At 43.9% G+C, this 18,911-nt stretch overlaps 1 long non-coding RNA gene across 1 annotated transcript; it reads left to right on the forward strand.

Annotated features, from left to right (window-relative positions):
• Positions 1-333: 333 nt before the first annotated feature.
• Positions 334-18,459, forward strand: LOC136098080 (uncharacterized). Its single transcript, XR_010650900.2, has 2 exons — positions 334-1,852; positions 13,342-18,459. It is a non-coding gene; the product is annotated as an uncharacterized lncRNA (long non-coding RNA).
• The last annotated feature ends 452 nt before the right edge of the window (positions 18,460-18,911 follow it).

Consider the following 18,911-nt stretch of genomic DNA (forward strand, 5'->3'; position numbering starts at 1 on the left):
GACAGCCGCACATCTTTTGACAATATCTTTTACCAGCACGACAAACCTGGCACTTGTATTGCAGAATTATCCTGTGCTAAGGGATTCTGCTATTTCTTTAGTGCTGTAGGATGAAGAATGCAAAAGGTGTTTGAAGAGACAGTGCTCGTTCCCGCGTTTACCGGCACACGGGGCGGGGCCGAGGAGCGACGGCTCTGCCATCCGCTCGTCGGGGCTGCTGGCTCGGTCTTTGCGGGAGGCGGTAGCGATTGCTCGGGTCTGTGTCCAGCATGGCGGCCAAGGCGAGCAGCAGCCCCTCTCAGCTGCTGCTGCCGCTCGGTAAGCGGCGCCGCGACGCTTCCGCGCTCTCCCGGTGCCCGGGCGGGGCTGCGCTGGGGCCCGGCCTGTGCCCGGCGGGCGGGCGGGCGGGGAGGACGAGGCCGCTTGCGGGCACGCGTGGGTGGCGCGCTCGGCGCCGCCGCTTGGCGGGCAGCTGGAGCGGGGGGAGCGGCTGTGCCCGCCGGGTCCGGCGGTGTCGGCCGGTGCGGGAAAATCCCGTCGAAGATGTTACAGGCTTGTGAGTATTATTTCTGCTTGTTGTTGCTGTTTCATTTTGTGTTTCCTGAGGGAAAACTTGCTGTAAGGTGTGTAAGCAAAACGTGCTTGTTTTTTTGGAATGTTTGCCAGCTGAGTAGTTTCTGCCTTGGACTGAATCCTTGGGGGTGATCTGTTCGGGGCAGCCCTGTCATAGGGTAGCAGTTGCGTGACTGATCCTTGTCATCGGGTTCCTACCTGGTAGCCTTGATTTGGCGTAGGTTGTTGTGTTGAACTTCTCCGTAGTGAGTTTGGTTTTCCATTTCCTGAAGGTCTAGGCAAAGATTAAACAAATGAGTGGACTTAAAGAGAAGTATTTATTATTTGGTCATGCCATGTTGCTCTTTGAAACCTGTTTTGATTCTTGGTGATATTCAAGAAATTGCCGCGACTGAGAGGGCAAATCTTGATGTGCTGAGCAGAAGAGTGCAATGGATCTTTTTGCTTGCCAGGTAGCTTTCCTGACCCATGTGGCCAGTTGATCAAGATTCCACTGCACGCCTGAGAGAGTGAGAAAGATCCCCTCCCTCCTTCAATAATGACCGTGATGCTAATGGGATGAAATACTCTTCTTGATCAGCCTGGATGTCAGTCAAGCTCTGTCCCATCTCTGCCCCCCTTCCTCGGCAGGTCCCATCTGTGGGCAGAGCAGTCAGAATGTCCTTGGCTCTCAGACCAGAGCAATTACAAGCATTAGTTCTGTGCTGGGGTGTTAGCTCTTGTTCTCAAACTAATTCCAAATAATGAGCGTGCGAGCTGTGAAAAAGAAAGGTTTCTAACTGCATGAAGAAAATCAGTTCGCTTTCGGTGAAAACAGCACAATTTCTTTCAGGTATGGAGCCCTCAGGGCTCTGTCAGGGCTTTCTTTTCTCCTCCGCCTTCTTTTCCCTTCCCCCTTCCCCCTTCCCTCTCCCTTCCTTCACTCTTCCCTAAAAACCACTTCCCAGGACACAAAACGCAATGGATACAAGTGTTTCTATTTTATTTTGTTTTATTTTATTTTTTAATGTACTTCCTTTGATGTTATTTCATGTCATTTCTGTTTCTCACTCTGTTTCAGAGCCAGTGCTCACAATCCTTAACGCAAGCCCACGTGTAGCCAGGAGCAGGCTGATGCGTTCTTCACTTTAGCTTGAACAAACAGCCCTTGCAGGCTGGCAAAGGCAAGTCCCAGAGCTGCAGAGAGCAGCAGCAGGAATAGAGGCCAAGCTTTCCCTGCTTCCTGAAGAGGGAGAACCTTGAGAATGAGGCGCGGGACTGACCATGCACAAAAGAAGAGGTCTGTGGTACTGTGGGATCTTTTCCAAAGCATCACATGTAGCGATGACAAGCAGGTGTTTTGCCTTCCACAGCTTGTTTTGCTGCTGTGCTTCTTGGGCAGGGATGCACGAGAAGCGCTCTGGTCCCTGCCAGGCGCTGGTGTTGCCCGCAGGGAGAGCTGCCGAGTGGCAGCTGCGAATCCTTCCTGTTCCTGACAGGACACCAGTGGCTGCTCCAAAGCACTGGGTCCCCATGCAACATCTCTGCATCCTGTTCCCTACATCTGCCTTCTTTGTCTGTAACTTGTTTGGGTTTTGCCTGTTTCTTTCTACCTTGTTTGTTTTTTTTTGTTTTGGTGGTGGTGGTGTTGTTTCTCTTGTTGCTGTTGTTCTGGTTTTGTTGGGGTTTTTTAAGTTTGTTTCGTTTGGTTGGTGTAGGTCAGTTTCTATGAGTTGGTTTTGGTAGGCTTTTTGAGACTGGTTGTTCGAAGGTGGTTGTTTGACGCTGTATGACGTTGTTGGTAGGTTGTGTGTTCGTAGGTCACTGAAGGCTGGTTGTTTTAGGTTAAGGTTTGTTAAGTTTGGTTTAGGTTGGCGGTCTTAGCTGCTTGTTTCAGGTTTGATGGTTTAGCTTGGTTTGGGTTGGTTAGTTTAGGTGGGTGGGTTCAGGTTGTTTGATGTGATTTTCTTAGCGCTGCTCTGTGTGGTTTAGCTGAGGAGGTTTCTTTTTCTCGGTTTTGCTGGGTTCTTTGGTTGGTGCTGTTTTCTGAGGATTCTTTAGCACTGGTTGTGTTAGTTTGGTTTAGGTTTCTGGTTTTAGTAGCTTGGTTCAGTTTGTTGCGGTCGTTTGAGGTTGGTTTGAGGCAGGTTCTTTGAGGGTGGCTGTGAGAGGCTGGTTGTTGAAGGCTGGTGGGTTCAGGTTGCTTGATGCAGGTGATTTTTGGTTGAAGTTGTCTTCCGTCGGTTGTTGTAGGTGGCCTATCTGAAGCTGTTTTCATTGAGGCTGTTTTCTGTAGTTTGGTTGAGGTTTGTTTAGATGATTTTAAGTTGGGGGTGGGTGGGTTGGTTGGTTGGTTGGTTGGTTATTTGAGGTTGTTTCTTTTCAGTAAGCAGTTTAGGTGGGTTGGTGAGTGTCTGTGTTTTTAGGTAGGTTGGTTTAGGCAGGTTTGGTTTACATTGTTTAGGTCGCTTGAAGGGTTTCTGTTAAGGTTGGTTCAGGTTGTTTGGTTTAGGTTGGTTTAGTTATTTCCTGGTAGGTTGTTTAGGGCAGTGTTATGCACGGCGCATGTTTTGAAGATGGGTTCCTTCAGGCTGGGGTGGCTTAGATTGGTTGTTGAGGGTGCTTTAGGTGGTTTGGTTAGATGTACATTGTGTTTAGTTGGTTTTCGGTTGTGTCTGGATGCTTTGGATGTGAGTGCAGTCTCGCTGGGACATGTGTCCCCCCACTAATCACCAGGCTCGATTGGGCTGTTTCTGCTGTCTCGGCAGACGTCCCCTTCCTCCTTCCCTGCTCCACGTGTTTCCCCGCCTTGCTCAAAGAGGACGACGTTCCCCGCTAGAGGCGAACCGTTGCTAGGTCAAGGGTATACGGTAGCTGCGCTGTGCTTGAGGACCTCCAAACAAGCTCAGGGTCCGTTAGGAGGAGAACCTGGGGTAGTCAGGCTTCCAAGACTGCAGGCACATCCAAGTGAGACACTGCCTGGGGCAGGGTGGCTGGTGGTTGGGTTTTTGTTGTTGAGGTTTTTTAGGGTGTTTTAGCTTTGTTGTTGAAGTTGAGTTGATCTAGATTGGTTTTTAGCTTGGTCGTCGTAGGCTGGTTTCAGTGGTTCTATTTAGCTTTGGGTTGTTTGCTTTAGGTCATTTTGGTGTGGTTATGTCATTTGGTTTCCTATTTTTGAGGTTGGTTTAGATCGGTCGCTTTAGGTGGTTTTATCCTTTATTAGATTGGTTTTAAGTTGTTTGAGATTGTTTAATGGTTATTTTAGGTTAAGATTGGTTGGTTTCAGTTTGTTTAGCTTGTTTGGTTCTAGGTTGCTTAAGGTTGGTTGAGAAATGCCGGTTTATGTAGTTTTAGATTGTTTTAGGTAGGATTTTTTTAGATCATTTGGTTTAGATAGGTTTGTTTTAGGATTGTTTAGGTTGGTTTATTTTGTTTGGTTTAGGTAATTTGTTGTAGATTGTTTAAGGTTCCGTTTAGGTTGTTGGTGGCTGATTGAAGTTTTTTAAGGCAGATTGGTTTAGCTTCTTTAAGGTTGGTTTAGGTGAGCTGTTCTATGCTGGTTTGGGTGTGCTGTTCTAGCTAAGTTTAGGGCCAGCTCGTGGAGCAGCAGGCACCCAGCCCAAATGGCCCAAAGAAGCCGTGGCAAGGGGCCGTGCTCAGCGCTGCAGAGGAAGGCAAAAAACCCCCGGAGACGCTTGCCGTCCCACCTGGGGGAAAAAAAAAGCCTTCCTCCCCCCAGCTGCAGGGCACGAGAGGCCATCTTCCTGGTGCTTGAGCAGCAGGCAGGATCTGAGCCAAAAGGGCCCAGAGGAGCTCTGCAAAGTGGTCATGCTCAATGCTGCAGAGGAAGGCAAAAAACCCCCGGGGACCAGTGCTGATCTGCCCCGGGGGAAAAAATTCCTTCCTGACCCCAGTGCTGGCGATCGGCTGTTCCCTGAGCATGTGAGCCAGACCTGGCTCCTTGTCCCACAGGCTGCTCACGCCTCCCAGGACCTGCCCCAGCCCTATCCTATCCTATCCTATCCTATCCTATCCTATCCTATCCTATCCTATCCTATCCTATCCTATCCTATCCTATCCTATCTATCCTATCCTGTCCTCCCTTGAGCTGGAGTCATCTCCTGGGCTCCCGAGAGTGCTCAAATGCCCCTGACCTGATGGACCTTGGCGGGGACTAGAATGCAATATATCTGTGATCACCGTTTATTTTTTATGTATTTCATAACTATAGAATTTACATATTTGTGAACTGTTCAGAAAAAATCATTTTAGTAACAAGAGAGTAGTAAATAGGCCATAGGCAAATTTCTTTAAAAAAATGAAGAAAATTCTGTTTCTTCTTAGAAATATTATGTGGAATCACTATCTGGAAGCATATTTTGCTCAGTTTCTTTTGAGAAGGGTATTATTTTCTAAAATGCCCAAGAGATTTAACAACACACACACACACGCAATTTTAGTAAGTAACTCAATCGAACAGTTTAAGCACTCTTCTGTTTCTTCCTCTTGAATGTTTTACAAAAATCTTCCCATAGGACTCAGATCTCTTCTGACTTTAGGCATGTAAAGCTGACATTTTTTTTCAACTTCTTTAGGAAGATGCAGACACTCCTTGGACGCAATTTATCTCACTTGTTCTCATACTGATCTCAGGACATCCTGTAGCTGGGCAAAAATTCACATTTCTAAACCTGCTTATGTACACAGCAAATGTGAAATTTAACTGGACACACATATTACCTTCCTCATTTCGGGGAGGTCAAAAGGAGGTTCTTAGGGACACGGTTTAGTGCTAGAGTTAGGTTATGGTTGGACTCGATGATCCTGAGGTTTTCTTACAACTGAAATGATTCTATGATTCCATTTTAACAACCCTTCAAATAAAGATTAATTACATATAAGGTACAGCTCTTCTCCATTGCATTCAGTACATCACTTCTGCTGCTGTTTTCAGTCTTTTCCACAAGATGCTGGGGAGGACAACCAGATGTATTCATTTCCTCCGTAATCACTGTTGCTTTGACATTCACCCAAGACCTCTTGCACCAGGATACCACCCTCTGATTACAGGACACATTACTGTTATATCCCCACCTGGACCATAAATACTCTCCAAAAACACTGCATGTCACTCCATGCTGTTTAGTTCCTGTGCCAGGGTTTGCGATGCAAAACACCAACAACCATAACCAATATAAACATTTTGGCTTTGAAAGACTTTCAGTTTAAGAAAAACTCCACCCCACAACAGAGAGTGCCCTACAACCAAAGCTCCAATACAACCTGCCCCCTTAAGCCACTCTCTCATTCTTCTGCTGGTATATATTGAATTTTATTCCACAAGCTGATTCCTGTATAGCCCCTCCAACTAATCTGGGCAGGCAACTTCATTAATCTTTACACAGCAGCCTGCTCAGTAACTGTCAAGTTGGAATACTGTTGGTCTTTGGAAAAGTCAGCTACTACTCAAAGGTCCCTAACAACCTGGATCACCTCTCTGAAAAGGAAGAGGGAATTTCTGCAGCATCTCGATGTATTGCTGTTGAATGTTAATTTACTTTGTGGCCTGAAAGGCATCTGGAAGCAGAATATGATTACTGAGAGGAGAGACCCTAATGCATTATATCCATCACTATTTGTTGCTGTGGTTACAGTTATTAAAGACCATAATAAGACACATTATACCAGATTAGAGGAAAAAAGAAACTAATGATCGCCCTATCATTTTCCTATCTTCTTCCACAAAAGAGTTCAGACTGGTTTGAAAATTAGTGTTATTAGACCTGACGTCAAAGGCAAGAAGCATTTTATCACTCAGCATTGTTATCAGTGATAGAGCATAGAAATAGTACAGCAAAGCTCAATGGGGAATAAAAAATAATTTCTTAAGAAAAAGAGTAGGGGCACTTTCATTCAATTCAAAACTTAGTTATTCCTATGCATAGAGTACCAGGTACGCACTGGCCAAAACCAACCTCAAATCTCTTATAGCTGCTATTTGATGGGGAAGCAACATCAGGGACTCAGAAGTCCTATTGTCAAGCAACAAGAAGAAGAAAGTGGTTGACTGAAGAAAAACCTCTAGCATTTTGTATTCCCTAAAACATAATCCGTTTTTCCAGGTCATGACTGAGATGTGGCCTCTCCTCCCACACTCAGGCCCTCTGAAAACATGTCTCATGCAGCAAGGATCTTCTACAATTTCTCTTTATTTCTATGTGCCAGGATAGGACAGAATGAATTACAGGCTCATTCACTGTCAAGTTTGCATGTCTTCTTTCGCAGCTAACATTTACTTCAATCTTCTATATACATAGCTGTTTGACATAATTGTTCAGAGGTTTATTTTTCAGCCTGCCTAATACTCTTTCTGATGTCTCAGTGATATACAGAATAGAATTCCGTATTTAAGATTTGAAGTACTCATAAAACTGTGTTACTGATTAAAGTCTGCCAAGAAAGGCAGTTAAGGTAACATTTTGAACAAGATTCATCTTAGACTTTTATAGAAGACAGTAGCAACAACAGAAAAGCATGCAAGATTGGAGTGAAAAAGTGAGCCTTGAGTAAAGGATACTGCTAAGATTTAGCAATAACCTTAAAGATTCAGTACAGCAGGAGAAAATAACCAGAGCATATAATGACCTGCCACACTCTCACCACCTGCCAGACACTATAGGAAGGAAAAGCAATCTCAGAAGACCCTGCTAATGGCTCTCCAGCCCTTCATACAGTCAATGCAACACAAAAATACAGAAAACAGGAGGTCCCCTGTACAAATATTTGTTCATAGGCATCCTCCTTTTTTGTGCTTTGCTGCTAGCCTCAGTATCTGTGGCAGGATGCAACCCTTCCCCCCCACTCTCTCCCCCCCCCTCCTTCAATATGGAAGGAGTAGGCACATCTCCCTCTCTATTACTTGAGGGTAACAGCTTCTTTTGTTGGCGCCTAGCTATTGATTATCGAAAATTGAATAATAACACCGCACCACTAACAGCTGCCGTCCCAAACATAGCCTCGTGGTGACTGTAATACAAGCAGCAGCCCACCCACGGATGGCTGCTTTAGATGTTAAAGATATGTTCTTCATGATTCCCCTAAGGGAAGAAGACAAGGCACAATTTGCTTTTACCTGGGAAGGGAAGCAATACACTTTTAATCAGCTTACTCAGGGGTACAAACACTCTCCTACTATTGCCCACAATGCCCTTGCTGCAGTCATTGACACTGTACAGGTACCGTCAGGCATTTGCATATATCAATATTTAGACAACATCTTAGTGGGCGGAGACAATAAGGAACAGGTGGGGCAAGTAGCAGAAACTCTTTGGAATTTATTAACACAGAACGGATTAGATATTCCACCGTCCAAGTGCCAGGGTCCCAGCCACGAAGTTAAATTCCTAGGGGCTTGGTGGATAGGGGGAGCCATAGCAGTGCCTGATGATGTTCTGGCTACCATAGACAAGGGGCACACCCCAAACAGCAAAGCAGACTTGCAATGCCTGTTGGGTACATTAGGGTACTGGAGAAAACATATCCCAGGATTCTCAGTGATTGCCCGTCCCCTATATGACCTACTCCGAAAAAACAAGAAATGGAATTGGACTCTACAACATACAGAGGCCCTTAATGTTCTAAAAGATGAACTTAAAGCCTATCAGAAATTTGGCCCGCTACATCCACAAGACCCATTAAGAGTGGAATGGGGGTTTGCAGAACATGCCTCCTATTTTGCTATATTCCAGAGGGGGCCAATAGGGCCAGCTAGACCTTTGTTGTTCTCTTCCACCGCATTTAAGGGAGCTGAACAACGATATTCGGAGTGGGAAAAGGGGCTTCTCTCACTTACCTGAGCAGTTAAGGAGGCAGAGAAACTGTGTACATCACAGAAAGTTATTGTACAAGGCCCCTTCCCTCTGTTGAATTCAATCCTTAAAGGGTTATCCCGCCGAGGGGGTGGCACAGAACGCAACGGTACGAAAATGGTACGCCTATTTAGAGGGAGTTAGCCAATTGTTACTACTAAAGGAGGGTTCTGTAAAAGTTTCAAAACTTCAGCAACCTGTGAACGCTGATCAGGTCCTGTTGAGCCTGCCTTCTAAACCCTGTCCAATAAAAGAAGCACCTAAGCTAACTCAGGACTCAGACACACAAGGAGTCTGGTTCACTGATGCATCAGCCCATCGGGTAGGGACAAACTGGCAGTACAAGGCAGCAGCATTGGAGATTGCTACTGGAAAAAGAATAACAGAGGAGGGGGAAGGTAGTGCTCAAGTAGGAGAACTGCGTGCTCTCTTATTAGCAGCAGAAGGAGGAGCCTTCACGATTTACACTGATTCCTATGCAACCTATAAGGGTGCCACTGAATGGATATGCCAATGGGAATCCAACCAGTGGGAAGTAAATTGCACCAGAGTGTGGAGAGCTGAAGATTGGCAAAGACTATTAGAGATAGGCACGTCACGACCTTTGAGTGTGGGCTGGGTAAAAGGACATGCAAAGGATGGAACCCCCACTGCCAAATGGAATCAACAAGCTGACTTTCTAGCCCAGATCAGGCTAGCTGAAAGCATACCAGAGGAGTGGGCACAGTTAGCTGAATGGTTACACCTTAAGCAAGGCCATTCTGGAAAAGCAGATCTTTATTACGAATGCCGATCCCGGGGTTGGCCAGTGTCCGTGGGAACATGTGAAGCAATTCTTACAGCCTGTCCACAATGTCGGATCAGACTTAAAGCTGATCACACAAATCAGGCCCCGGTCCTACATATCAGGCAGGGCAAGACTCTCTGGAGCATGTGGCAAGTTGACTATGTCGGGCCATTGAGACCCTCTAATGGAAAGAAATACATCCTGGTGGGGGTAGAGCACAGTTGCCACTCAATGGAAATAAGAGATAGAAAAGGCCACAGCTTGGGTGCAAGGACAGGGAAAGTGGGGAGAGGTGCTTCTTCAGGAGCTCCTTCAGGAACTTCAAAGAATAAAGGAAGTATTTTTTTTTTGATTATGCCTTGTTTCTACTGGCAGATATTATTTATCTACAGGGCTCTAGGGAAGTGACATTAATAAATCCACCCCCTACTGAGAAGTTATCGCCATACAGAGAAAATGAAGGACTTTGGTGGGGGGGAGGGAAATAAATCTTACACTTTCTTTGTTTCTTTTTCCTATGACACCTCTGTAACAGAGGCTGGCAGCATACTGTGTGCTGTACCCATCCAGCAGCACTAACCTGTCCTTTCCTGGCAACCTCTGTACATATCCCAGCGGCTAACAGTCCCGAGGGCAACAAAAAGAGCAATGCAATTAAGCATCATTTGCTGCTTGGGCGTTCTTTTGAAGAGAGTGAGTGTTTTCTTTGAGTCATTGACACTAAACATTTGGTACATTTTATTTTTGAACATAGCTCAGTGAAACAAAAGAAACTGCTGAAGCAGAAAAATAAAATCACATGCACATTACTTCCACAGTGCTACTAATTGTTTCCAAATGACAAGTCAAAACATCTCTGATTTTGTTGTTAGGAGATTAATTTGGACAGCTGAAAAAGTTACTCCAACCCTTTAGATACTACCCCTGCAATCTGAGTGCAAGATCATTTTATCCACAAAAATCTTATTTGCATACACAAACAATGTTAATGTTGCTTCAGTCAGTATTTGTTCTTCTTCAGATCACCACAAGATGGGGGTTTCTGTTTGTTGGTAATGCAGCACTCATCACACTTGAGGAGAGATGTGTCAGGCTAAACACTTTAGACCCTTGTCCAAATCAGAACCCACGTAGCAAGGTGGGCAGGTTGGCGGACATTGCAGGAGTACAACATAATCCTGCTGGTAGTCCTGCCAGAATGATTGATTACTAATACTTTCAAAAAACCCACAAACAGGTGTTGTATTTCAAGTCCTTAAAGACTGTAACTCAGTGCTTCTGTTGTTTCTGTGGTAACAAAATAGTATTAATAATATAATTTAATGGCTAAACAACAGCAGCACTCCAGCTAGTGTGCTAGCCATGTGCTCATTAGCTAGAAATCATGATGTACCAAAAGCTCATTTGAATTGGGGCAATCATTTAAAAAATATTATTCTAGCTTCAAGTCACAACATATGATTAATGATCCAGTTGCAGGACTACATCTGATGGTGAAGATTTTCTTATTCCTCATTAGAAAAAAGGTGATCAATCCCATCGGTTTTATAACACTGTATCAGATCTGGCTGGGACAGAGTGAATTTTCTTCATAGCACTTTGTATGGTGCTGTGTTTTAGATTAGTGACCAAAACAAGCTTGATAACACATTTTAGCTGTGGCTGAAAGCGCTTGCACAGCATTGGGGGCCTCTGTTTCTCACTCTGCCCCCGCTCAGCGAATAGTTTGGGGGCGTTGCAAGAGGTTAGGAGGGGACATGACCAGACAGGTAACCCAAACTGATCGAAGAGATATTCTGTACCATATAACATCACACTCAGCAATAAAAAGGGAGAGGAGGGGATTTTAGGGGGATTAACTATCTTTTGGTCACGAACTGGCTGAGCAACAGTCTACTTGTGGGAGGTGGTGAGTGATTGCCTTTGCATGACTTTTGCTTGCTTTGTCTCTTCTTCCACTTACCTTTTGCTTATTAAACGATTTAAATCTTGATGTACAAGTTTCCTTGCTTTTACTCTTCCTTTCCTCTCCCCCCATCCCATTGGGGGTCAGAGAAAGCAAACAAGCAGCTGTGTGGTGCTTCACTGCCTTCCAGGGTTAAACCACAACAAAGATGAAAAGCTAACTGAGTCAGAAAAGGTTAAACAGTGTGACTCATAAAAATTTTTGCCAACATACTCATAACACACACCCACCTCACCCCAACACACACACAGCTGTGTTTTTGGGTTTGGCATTTAGGCAGAAACCCCAATTCACACAATACCCCATGAGAAAGATCCTTGTCTGGATTTTGAGAAGACCCCCAAAGGCCTCCTCTAGTCATGGCAGGGCTGACAGCAGCTCAGCTGGATCTAGATCCTCAATATTAGAGATACAAGAAACAGTACAATGCAGTACAAGTGCAGTCAGGCAAAACACTGGATGCAGAAAACGTTTCTGCCAGTGCCATTCTGAAGATGCAATACTCACGTAGGAGAGCCTGTATGTAGGTGCAAAGGACTCCAAAATGCCCATTCTCCTTGAGCACAGAATCTAGAGTCATCTGTTCATGCCCACAGTCAGTACTCAGGGCCCCACCAAGTTTTAGGACAGCCCAAACATTGCCAATTACTTCAGGTCCCTGCATGGGCTGTTTGCAGAGTTCCTGCTCTGTATGCATGTCTGCAATACCATAAATCATTTTTCATTAATAGGACCATTTCTCAGTCAGCAATAAGCTGCATGCAAAAAGGCATACGTGAACATTTAGAGGAGTCACTTAGGGTTTGTTCTGTTTTAAAGTGCCAAGCTTAACACCTAACAGGACATTTCACACTCTGCTCCAAGTAGACATGGAGAAGCCAAGTCCCATCTGCCAAGAGCAACTGCTGACTCAGCTCTACTGCAAACAGAGCCCAACTCTCACTTGCATTGATCACAGTTCCAAAAGTGCAAGAGCCAGAAACTCAAGTAAATAAAGTCAGGATTCTGCTTTGGGATCCACACTTGGTTTTAACGTGGACTTAGCCTTTCAGAACAAACTTGCCAAGTGCTGTTGACAGTCTTCCACTTCCTTTGGACCTCATTTGCCTAGAATTAGATGTTTTCTTTGTTAGGACACCACTTTGTAAATAATTGATAAAATTGCTAATTTCTGAATTGTTTTCTCTTAGCTCCTTACAGTCAAGGGAATCATAAACAATTACTACATCTGTTGGCTCAACGGCAAGTCTTCAGTCAGAATACTGCAAATTCACCTTTGCTCTGTCACCACTACCACATCCCCCCAAAAATCTATTTATGTGCTCACAAATGTGAAAGAAAACGTTTTAAAAAACCCTACACAGGTCAAGGTGATGTGTACAAGCTTAGTATGCTACCAAATTCACTTGTTTGGTACACAAAAACTACCGAGCTTGCTGGATAGACTTAATGTTTTGAGAGGCAATTATCTTGCTTTAACTTCACCGGAACCTTAATAAGTGCCTGTTTTTTATGGTCTGAAGTGAAAGTTAGTCCTCAGTCCATGACTTTGGCAGCAGGTATCCATCTAACACTCCATAGGCATCAGGCTCAAAACACTGACCCCGCTGAATTTATGAGGTAAAGTCCTGACAGTTTCAATTAAGCCTGAATCCCACCCCAACACAGCTCAGAACCATCATGTGGGCTCCAGCAGACAAGCAACATTTATCACCTCCAGCTCTTCTGTTTTGCTGGAGATTAACACCAGGAGAAAAAGAGGCAACAAGAGCAATAGTGCAACAATTTTTTCAGCTACCCCAGGTTCACAAGGCTATTTTACTGGGCTGTGCTATGGAGCCTCAAAGCTGCAGGAGCTGAGGAGGAGGCACTTGGTTGCTGCTGTTGCTGTGATGAAAACCTCCAGCAGAAGGGAGACAAGAGCTACAGCCAGTGACACCTTCCACCATGGCTGCCTAATCCAACAGACTCCTGAGAGGCAGGTGCCTTTCAAGATGGAAGAGAAGGCAGCACCCACCAAGACACTAAAACTGAAAGAGAAATACTTAAAGGCTGTATATGCTTGGATCTATCAAAATCAAGATGGTCAGGATAGGGAAAAAAGAAAAAAAAAAACCAAAAGACAATGCCATAAGATCAATTCTACCTTTTTTTTTGTTTCTTTTCAGGAGCCCTGGTCTGCACAAAAACACTACTTCGAGGTTGTGTTCAGCCCGACCAAAATAAAAACCCTCTTGTTGACTTTAATCAAGCTCCAGTGCCCTTTTGCCTTCTGAAAAAGAAAAGGCAAGAAAAACAAACAAATAAGAAAAAAAACCCCGAAACCAACAACAACAACAAACACAGGAAAAAAACAACAACAAAAAACCAACCAAACAAACAACAAAAAACAAACCACAAACAAAAAGCTAAATCATGGTGGACACACTTTGGCTTTGTTTGAATGTTAAAGTCTACAGATAGCTGCACACAGACACCATAAACCTACCACAGAATCTGACACCACTGGCAGATGTTGTACAAAACGGCCCCAGAAAAGGAAGGGGCAGGGATTATCAGGGAAATCAGTTTTGCATGGAAATGGACATTTATAATTTACCTCCTGATACACACAAGCTTCCTCTAGAGAGACTGGAGTTCAGCCTGTGAGTGCTGGTTGATCTCTGTCAGTATTTCTTTTGGGAATACTGAGAACATGGAAAAATTATTCTCTTCTTGAAAAGCTGCTCATGGACATGAGAAATTTTCAGTGCAAATCTAACTTTATTTTCCAGTTCCCTAAAGGCATTTTGTTCTGAAGGTTTTGCCATCAACTTTAAAACCATACTTCAAATAGAGTCAATAAAATTAGATTAAAACAGAAGATTTTAGTCTGTTGTGATACCAGACTGCACACCTGCAAATCAAGATCGAAGAACTCTCACTAGGACTAATATAGAAAACTGAAGCAGTGCCATACATCAGATTTACTTTTCATCTTGCACTAGCAATGCTTACATTTTCAGAATTCTGTCTTGAATTTAATTTCACTTCATCAAAGCAGGATGCTAACCTATAGACGGAGTTTTACCATGAACACTAATAAGGAAGCATTTGAGAAGGGCGAGTGTTTAAGCCCCTCATACAAGTGTACATATATATGTCTAAGGCACAAGAGACTGCTAGGCTCTGCAGGTGATAGTTTTGTACAGTCCACAATTTGTAAATGAGAGAAATATCTGTTAGTTTCAGGGGGGAAAAAAAAATCATTTAATTACTGTCATTAAGAATAAAATTCAGTTTCTCTTCTGGCCAGCTCAATGCTGATGCGATGATCTGGTCCTCAAGGAATCAAAAGAGTCTTATGGTGGCAAGCAAGAAAATTTCACCCTCCCACAGAGGCAACAGGAGCCAGATTCTCACCTCTGTTCCAGGAAAATATTACAAAATACTACTAATGAGGAATTCCTCTTTTATAGAGCCATAGCATGTCCAACAGCACAACGGTGGTCAGCCTTCAAGGCTACATCTACAGGGTCAGATGGAACAGGGCCACAAACAGGTGTCTGATCCTGAGGCCAAACAGCACAGGCTGGCCTGTCTGATCTACTATAGGACCCAGTGGCCCCAAAGGACACCTGTGAAGAGATCCAAACCCGGGTCAGTCTGGTGAGAACAGTCCCTCGTGTGCCACCACCCCACCACATCCAGACACTCACACAAACCAGCAGCACACGAGGGAACGACTCAGAAGAATGAGAGAGCAGCGTTCAAGCTCATTCATTTAGCAGCAGAAGTATAGTCTGAGAGTACCTGTGGGCTTTACACAAGAAAGTACAGCACTGAGCAAGCCCTGAATGGTGAATTAGATACCGCACATTGATGTTGTTGTGGCTGTAGAGGTCACATGTCAAAAACAAAGCCTCCAAATGGGATGGATCCCATGGCCTTTGCAAAATGAGCATCCCCAGTAGTTTTGATTCTCCTCTAGTTAAACGAAACAGCCCAAAAGAGGTATCAGAAACCAAGATCTTATATGAAGGGTAAACAAGAACAACACATGATGAAACACGTCATTGTATCCAGGAATCAGGAAAAGCCTAGGAGGGAAGCAAATAGAGGAAGGACTCAGCTTTATGTTGTATTAGCAAGGGTAGAAAATCTGCAGTTGTTTGTCACACTGTATGTATTCTCACTTACAGTTAATAATAACTATCAGGTTCCCTTCAAGACCTGCTGCAATAAAATGAGTGCTTAATTATAGCTCAGAACAATAATCTTTAGTCATGCTTCACTTTTTAAAAATCCCAGTGTCAGACTTTTGTGTAATTATGCCCTCGATAAGCAAATGTGCGTCACAAGAGTTGCCAGCCAGCTACAAAAAAAGCAGGTTTCTCTCCATGGCAGCAAGACCAGCATCCAACAGGCTTTTCTCACCTGCAAGAAACTAGTTTGAAAACAGATCGCAAAACTGAAGCAAAACAGGACAGGCCATATTTACTCTGGAAGCAGACCTAAATTTTCACTTAGAAAAATGCAGAGGTACAAACATTGTTTTTATGATTACACTAGACAGACACAGTCTATGGACCTGCCTGCTCTCAAAACCTTTGTCAGAATTAGGCTACATTTCCTGTTGCAGGAACTCAATGTACATTAGCTTGGAGCTGCTGCAGCTTGGATTGCTATACACTATGTATTAAACCAGCCAGGTCTTTTTATGATCCTTGGGCATGGAGAGGAAGCACTTGAGTATCAACAAACCATGAATGGAACTCTGTGCACAGGTAATGAACCAAATGCTATTTGCACATTTAACAGAGTGAAACACTCTTGTATTTGTTGTTTTGGCTCACTACCAGAAAAAATAATATACAACCATCACAATTACATTGGCATGGATTTTGTTATTAATTTCCTCTAGGTTCTTAAATTATAGAAATAAATTCAAACATGTAATTATACTTTGATGCCTGCAAACCTTGCCAATGGAGACCTGAGTCAGCGTTGTGGTATTGCACAGAACAACTAAAAAAAACTCAGGAAAAAGGTAAATAATACACAAAATATGCAATTAAAGCATCTGCCACCCTCACAGCTCAACCTTAATTCCACACTGCCATACGCTGAAAATAGTCACTGGGAGTGCCTGTGTAGCATCTGCAAGCTTGAATTCACCACCAAGAAAAAAAAAGTCTTTTATTTTATGAAATAAGGCATTGGAATTATTGCCCATGAACATTCAATAGACATCCATCATTGCCTGTTTCTGCTCAGTGCTTAGCAAGAACCTCAAGAGCATTTCCACTGCAGGCCAGGGGCACCAAGCCACCCGTGTGCAGATCTGCCATAATGTCCCAAATTCTGTGGCAGGCCCTATGCAGCATTTTAATAAGACAAGGGAGAACTCATTTCTGTACCTGTCTACCACAAATCTTGGCCAAGTTGCCTAAGTCCTGGGGCCGAGGACACGCACTTCTGCTACAGTCCAGCTGCAGATGGTAGCTCCTTGAGGCATAGTATCTCATCCCCTTTAAGCTAGGTGCTATACTTTGATCTCCTCATCCATCAAACAGGCATAATGACTTCTACTTTCCTTGGAAAGTCTTCCAAGATCTAGTTATTGCTTAAAACTAGCATATGTGCTCTTATATAGACCACAGGAAAATGAATTTCATTGCTTAAAACACTACTTGGGACCAAAGCAAGGTCACAACTGCAGCACAGGACCACATGGCAGGCAGGTAAACCTGCTGTGCCAGGTTGTGTCACCCAGCATAGACCACCTTCCCCTCCACCCCATCCTGCCCCCATGGCAAGCAGTTTCCAAGAACTGTGTCTAGAGAATAGGAGACAAAGAAAAAGATGCTATGAAACATGGAAATAGCATCCTGAACTACTGTTGGGACCTGGGAATAATCTCTTCTGGCAATATCTGGTCATCCCAACTGAAGACACATCTATGCCACGTGGCCTAAGCCAAGCAGCACACATGGTGTGAGACCACGTCCTGTTCTGATTGCCAGCCCGCACCCAATTGGATACAGCTGTATTTGGGTAGCATAGCACCCAGCGTAATCAGTCCAGCCTAAGATAATGAACCAAGCATGCTTGGTTCTGGAGTTGTTACTGCACACAGAGCCAGCTCAAGCCTCAAAAGGCAGACTTCCCTTAAACAATATTTATCCACATGCTCCAAACTATCCAAGCAAGGTGATGCCAAGACTTTTAATAGGATTCATAATGCAGCTATTTTCAGATCTTAGTGCTAAGCTAGAGATCTGCATTTTCCAAAACATTATTTAAAAAAAGAACAGATGACCTGGGACTGTGAAGCCTGGAGAAGAGAAGGCTCAGGAGGATCTCATTTTTGTATATAAATACCTGAATGGAGGGTGCAAAGATGACAGAGCCAGGCACTTTTCAGTGGTGCCCAGGGGCAGGGCAAGGGACACACACTGAAACACAGGATGTTCCCTTGGAACATCAGGAAACACTTTTTCACTGTGAGGGTGATCAAGTGCTGGCACAGGTTGCCCCAGGAAGCTGTGGAGTCTCCATCCTTGGAGACATTCAAAAGCCATCTGGACCATCTTGGTGACCCTGCCTGAGCAGGTGAACTGGACAGGATGACCACCAGAGGTGTCTTCTAACCTCAAACACTCTATTATTCTGAACAATACCTGGACAGGTACAATCCCCATACCTGGGGTACAAGAAACAACGGCACACAGGTTTGTCCAATTGCTGTTAAAGGCAGTACTTGGGCTGCCTGTGGTGTTCAGAGTTGTGCCCTAGAGTGGTTTGTGTATTGCGACTGCTAAATTATGAGGCCTGTCCAAAAGGTCTGCAAAGGATGAGGACCAACCCAGAGGTCTTTAGAAGACCTGAAAATCCCTGGACTATGATTTCCACCTCCTCTACTGGAAGGCATTCAGTGTTTCTTTTTTTATCCCCAGTCTTCACTACTAGGAAAATAAGTACATTGACAAAAATTTCAAGTATCAGGGGATTTTTAAATGAGACACTGGGAAGAACTGGAAGAATTTCATATTTAAACACAAAACTTATCTATTTAAATTCTGCCTTTTAGACTACGTGCTTTCTCAAACTCTGATTCTAACCACAACCTTTTCTACCATCAAGAAAAAATGCAAGCTTCCTGCTAAGCACTGTTATCTCATCTATAAGCTTGTCAAATATGTTGTTATACATAAATGATGAATCTAACAAACTACTGTCAGTGTGCACTTTCTATGCTCAAAAGGGTAATAAAGTCTTGTACTGCTGTGTTGATTATTCCATTAGCTGAAATATCAGGAGCCTGAGCTTTGGACCAGAAGGCTGTGGGCACACCAACCATTGACTAAATGGTATGTTTTCTGAAAATCCCTTATTAGCACTTTGGCAACATGCCCCTGCTATTCTGAGAGCCAGATATCACCACCTTGAAATAATGTCAGCCATTTAGCTTTTCACAGCAATACCTCAGCCACAAGCAAAAACACCTTCAGATCAAATCAATATTATACTGGATTCACTCTTTTTCAGCTAGTTAAGATGCACTGGATTCTGATCTTTCATATTTCATAGCTGTAATGACATTACTAGCCAGTAATTAGCAAGTTTTATCAGCACTGCGTGCTCTTACCCTGAAACAGTCCCCAAGAGCTCAATTTAGAGACATATATCTCATTTGTTTAACACAAATTTAGCCTCCTAAATGATTCCTTTTTTCCATAAAGAGCCAGCACTAGAG

The sequence above is a fragment of the Patagioenas fasciata genome, chromosome 2 (genome assembly GCF_037038585.1).
Source record: "Patagioenas fasciata isolate bPatFas1 chromosome 2, bPatFas1.hap1, whole genome shotgun sequence".
NCBI lineage: Eukaryota > Metazoa > Chordata > Aves > Columbiformes > Columbidae > Patagioenas > Patagioenas fasciata.